Raw genomic sequence first — 6,000 nt, 5'->3', positions numbered from 1 at the left:
GAGTTACAGCACTTGCTGCAGAGGTCATGCAGAGCTCCTGCACACGAGCAAACAGTTCAAGGCGTTTTGATGCAGAGAAAAAACAAGATAGAACTGCTGCTGACATTCCCCTGAGCCGTTTCATCTCTTACCGCTTCAAAAAATCAGGGAAAAACAAATTATGTACTTTCAGTCTGAGATTTATATAGGCTGAATTGTTGCTTAGCGTATGAAAAGATCAAAAAGGAGATCTTTGAAGACAGGTTGCCAACAAAGAACACCGGACTGTTATTACATACACACACACACACACAAAAAAAAAAAAAAAAAAAAAAAGGTTAATAAGCACAGTTCAGGTCAAAACGTAGGCAAGTGCGTGTGTGCAATAAATTGTTTGCAAGGGCTGCTTGCTCAGGCGTTTCAAAGCCGGGCAGCAGGAGGGAAAAGCACGGAGCCGGCACCTGGAGCAGCAGCAGCAGCGCAGCATTCCACGTGTGCTCCGCTCTGCGCTCACAGTGCAGACTCGGACTCGCTGCAGCTGCTTCGGCTGGGAACTCCTGCGGCCACAGAGAGCGCCTGGATGTTTTGGGGATATCCTGGCCAAGGAGAAGAGGGGATGGATCCCTCTTTCCCTCCACCCCCAGCTTCATCTTGTGCCTTCTGGGGAGCAGTGTTTCAGTCCCTTTCCCTCTATGAGGCCGAAGAGGCTGCAAATAAACACCCTGGGAGTGAACCCCTGGGAAGTGATTGCTGCTATGGCTGGGGACAGCAAACATTCACCCCACATCACAGCTTGAGGTCAGCAGGGGTGGGAATCACCCCTGTGCGTGCTCCTGGCCCTGGGAAAGAACCATCCGTGACTTTCCAGCATCCCTAGGAGATGGAGACCAAAATGCAGAGCTGCAGTAGTCATCCAGCTCTAGCAACCTCCTGGCACAGCCTGGCACAAGGAATGCCGCCTCCCAGTCTTGTTCTCTGCCCTTCATCCCCCTGAGCATCCTTCCTCCACATCTGCGGACGCAGGGCAGGAGGAGGCAGAGGAAGGAGAGGAGGCAGAGGAAGGAGAGGAGGCAGAGGAAGGAGAGGAGGCAGCCCGGCCTTCCTCCCCTCCGCAGCCAGCCCGACCAGTGTTGGGGTTTGCCGGGTGCGAGGAGCCGCCAGCGCCATCCCACTGCGGGTCCGAGTTCAAAGGCAGCCCTGATGAAGACGATGGGGAAGGCAGAGCAAACAGACACCGTAATTGCGGTGCGCTCTTTCTCATCTCCGCGGCAAGTTGCAAAATGTGCCGCCTCCTCCCTTGTCAGCCGGGCTTTAATTGGCTTTAATGAACCGGCAATTACATGATTTCAATTTTTAATTAAAGGCGGTGTTGGTGCAGGGGAGGGGGCACCGACCCCCTTCGAGCTTGTCAGTGGCACATAGGGAGGTATCTGCCTATGGGCATTAGGGATTTCGGGGGGCTCCTCCCTCATCCCCCCGGGCTGGGAGGGCTTCATGGGGACTCTGGGCTAGGAGCAGATGGAAGCCAGATGCCTCCCAGCCACGCCGCAGGCAATTGTAGATCTTGCTCCAGCACCTCCAAGCAATCAGCTTGCTTTAATTTTTTTCCTTTTTTTTTTCTTTTTTTTTTCTTTTTTTTTTTTCTTTTTTGTGCAGAGACAGCAGATCAAAGGGGCAGCAAATAACTTTTAGAAAACCAACCCCCCCCCCAAAAAAAAACAACAAAAAACCCCAACCCCAAAAAACCCTCCAAAGCCAAACCAATCCCTCCCCCACACGCTGCACCAGCCAGAAACACCTCCTGGACCAAGTGCTGGGTGCATGTTGGCAGGAGGAGCTGTTGGGGTGGGATGCGTGTCTGGAAGCTAAAGCAGAACCACAACTGGGGGCTGATTTTATATTATTTTATTTTATTTTATTTTATTTTATTTTATTTTATTTTATTTTATTTTATTTTATTTTATTTTATTTTTTATTTTATTTTATTTTATTTTATTTTATTTTATTTTATTTTATTTTATTTTATTTTATCCCAAGGAGCAGGCAGCTGCCCTGTGATAGAAACACCTTCCCTATAACCCCACACAGTGAGCACCAAGGTGGGACTGACCCACCCAGCTCACATGTTCATTTTTACTATAGACACCACCTTGTCTGTCTGTGCTAAAGCATGACTGGAGAGGGAAAAACGGAGGCACGTGGTAGAAATGTCCCTTGGGAAGCAGTGATAATTGCAGGGCCCAAGCTGCTGGCTGAGTCTCTCCATTTTATTTCTCTCTCTGGCAGCCAGGAAGCTGGAGCTTTGGCCTTGACTTGGTTCCATGTGCTGGGATGTCCTTCCTCATCGTGTTTCAATAAAACGTAATCGCTTTACGACTTCCTCTCGACAGATAAAAAATCATTAAGAAGAAAAGCTGGCGACTCCGCGGCTGCGCCGCGCCCTCGGCGTTCCCTCCGGCCCGGCTGCCGCTGCCAGGCTTGCCCTGGGCTCGCAGGGCCAGCTGGCCCCGGGACCACCGAGCTGCTGGCCAGGCGTGGCTGGGATGCCCAAGGCCACCGGTGCCCACAGAACAGCAGCCACAGGCAGGAAAGTGGCCAGGCCTGCACTATGGCCAGTGCCACCTCACAGAGCACAGCCCCAGGGCGGGCAAGGGCAAAAGAAAAGGGAAGAAAAGGGAAAGAAGGCAAGGTCTGAGCTGGCAGGTCCTTGTGAGCAACGATCAGTTCACCTGCTCGTCAAATAGAGCTGGAGCTGGCTGCTGTGTGGGCAGGCTGAGTCACCCTGCTGCTGGCCAGCTGCCCCAGCCCCACGCCAGATGGGAGAACAAGGTCGCCTTTAAGCGGGGAGAAGTGAAACCTGCCTTTCTAAACACCCGGGTGGGAGCTGGGACAGTCAGCACTGAGCCAGCAGCCTCCTCCCTTTGAAGGTCGGGGCTGAGATTCTGCTGCAGGCTCCGTGCCAGCCCCCTGCAAGCACAAACCTCCTCCCTGCCTTCCCACTTCCTTTGCCCTGGGGTCCCAGATGCTCCACAAAAGCTCATCACCCTCGCCACCCGCAGCCGTCATCAATCACAGCATGGTTTGTGGAGGGGACTGCTTTACAGTGACCCACAACCTGTTATCTCCTAGAGAAGTGCAGCCTGCTCCCACAGAGACAGCTGCTTCTCCATCCCAGTACGCAGCTTTCTCACAAGATGAAGGCATTTTCCAACCCTTTCTTCTCTCATTACTGCTGGATGAGAAATCACTTGATCCAAGATGACATGCAGCAACTGCTTGCAGAGAATGAAAGAAAACCTCCTTCCTGCAGTTCAGGCCGGGGAAGAGGGTGCCCTTCCCTTGGGGCAGCCTCATCCTCATCCTCATCCTCATCCTCATCCTCATCCTCATCCTCATCCTCATCCTCCTCATCCTCATCCTCCTCATCCTCATCCTCATCCTCACCCTCACCCATCACTGTTAGAGCCTGGCTTCACAGCAGAAGCACCAAAGGACGGTGAGTGGTGGAATGGCTGTGGCTAAAGGGGATTTCTGGCTGCAGGTGTGGCTGTGCTTCTCCTGGCCCTGGTCAACACTCCAAGAGTTTTCCCATGGAGGAGACAACCGGCCCTTGACAGGCAAGTGAAACAGGAGCAGCCATGAGTCACCAAAGATAAAGGTCAAGCTCCTTATCATCCATGGGAGAGGCTGCAGCTGGGTGTGCTGCAAAGAAATGTGCTCAGAGGCCAGCCAGAGCCAAAATTCCCAGTGCCATGGACACCTCCACCCAGGGGACCAGCCCAGGGGGTGCTGCTTTTCTTTTTCCACTGCCACTTCCCAGCAGCATCCGGCGGTGATGATGGGTTCCAGCGGTGCCGTGGGCCAAGTGGCGCCGACAGGGTGGCTGAATGGGTGTTAAATGAGCTGTGGGTGCTGAAGCACCCACACGGCTCCCACAGGGTGCTTGGCTGTTGCCACGTGTTGCTGGAGTGCCCACAGTTAAGTCCTGTCCTCCATGGCAGGAAGAAAAGAGGTGTTCTCACTGAAATCAAACATTTTTCCTCCTGCTGTCACATAGCTTCTCACTTCAAGGTCTCATGAGGAAAGTTAAGGCTGGAGATGTGCCTAAGGGAGTCCAAAAAGGCTTTTAGAGAAGCCTTGGCAATGAAAGGGGGCTGGCAGTGTCTGTGTCAGAAACTCCAGCCTCGTTTTCCAGTGTTTTGGCCAAATGTGTGATTTTCTATTTGTGTCCTTGGGTTTCTGCTCTTGCAAGCAGGCACAGTCATGGACATGCAGGTCCCTTCTGGAGTGCCCTGCCTTGGCCTCCCCGGCCGCTCACGGCCCACGAGGGCTTTTGCTGCAGCCCTGGATCCCGCAGTTCTGACCAGGGGTTTCCAATTATGGGAAATGTGTCCGGTTCCACGCCTGACTCCCGCTCCAGTAAGGCTGGAGGAATGACTTAGTCATCCTGGCTGCCTGCCAAGCCATTTAACTCCTTTTGCTCCGTTTGGAGGTTATTCCCGGGCTCCAAAGGCCAGCAGGACTCCGCACTACAAATGCCCGATAGCCGATAAATGGATTGAGGAAACAAGGAATTGAAAGCAGTTTGTCCCTGCTGTAGCAACCCTGGTTACAACACCTCCGGAGAAGCTCAGATAAACCCATCCTGGGTGGTAAATGCCAGTCAGTGCCACCTGTCCTTGGCTGAAGAAAAATTCCCTCTTCTAAAGGACACCAGTAATATGGGACTAATAGCTAAGGTTTTGTGATAATTGTCCCAGCCAGCTCTCAGTGATTACCCCACAGGAAAGGGGTTTCTGTTTTAAGCTGTCACACAGTGTTAGAGAAGTCCTGAGTTTTCAGATCAATACAAATAACTCCCTCCCCACTCCTGCAGCTGTCCCAGAGGCTGGGATGGAGCCCCACTGAGCTGACAGAGGACATGGAAAGGGCAAAGTATGGGAGCCAGGTTCCAGAGGAGACCCCTGGCAAGGGAGAACAAAACTGCCCCAAATAAAGCAGCAGGATGCCCCTGGCTGAGCATAACATCTCTGTCCTGCTCCCCCCGATCCTCTGTGCCCTGGCTGCATCCCTCCAGTTCATCATTCCGCTTTAACCTGGGCTGCCCTGCCTCCAGGGAAATCTATTTTTGGCTCGTCCTGGGGGAGCAGAGCCTGGCCAAGGTTACATGCCAAGCACCCTCATTTCCTCCTCTTAACTGCCTCCCTGCTTTATCACAAACTTTCTCACTTCATCTTTTTTTCCACTCATAAAGGCTGCAGTCACTGGGCTCCCACACTGCCCAGGGCCACCAGGCTCAAACCCATCCCCTAAAACATTGGCTTTTGGATCCCTTCACAAAATATACAGAGGTTTCCTCACACCCATTCTCCCTGCCACCAAATTTTAGTTTCTCTAATAGAGCAGGAAAAAAAAATTCCTCAGCTTTTTATGACTTAGGATTTTCCTTTCACACCTCCTGGCTCAGCCAAGCGGCACAGGGACCACCAGGAGGAGAATAACAGCATCACCAATGCTTGCTCAGCCCCAGCCCCAGCTCCCAGCCTGGTGGGACATGCCCTGAGCTACTCATTGCAAATATTTGCCCAGGTGAGGCCAGGTGTTTGAGTATGAGGTGGGCTGAGTAACCAGCAGCAAAGATGAAAGTTTGACTTTTACATCTTAGCCCCATTGGCAAATATTAACTCAAGGAGCAAGCGGACTCCTGCTATCCCCTGCCACACGAGCCACGAAATTGGGAGGCACATGGAGCTTATAAACACCAACATCCACAGCTCAGGACTACTGGACTCACCCCAAACCCTTTCATTTATTTGGTAAATGAAACAGTGGTAGGAGTGGGGAGACAAATCAGCAATAGGTGAGATCTGGGAAAACCAATCAGAACTGGAAAAATACCCATTGCTGATTTCCATTCTTCATTTCATCCAACATTTTAGGATTTTTTTTCTCCCCCATGGCTTTCAGATGTCACTGAATGACCTGAAATTGCTGCCTAGAGAGTATTTTTTTTTATTTTAA

The sequence above is a fragment of the Lonchura striata genome, chromosome 6 (assembly GCF_046129695.1).
Source record: "Lonchura striata isolate bLonStr1 chromosome 6, bLonStr1.mat, whole genome shotgun sequence".
Lineage (NCBI taxonomy): Eukaryota > Metazoa > Chordata > Aves > Passeriformes > Estrildidae > Lonchura > Lonchura striata.
Note: the sequence above shows the minus strand (reverse complement) of the source record.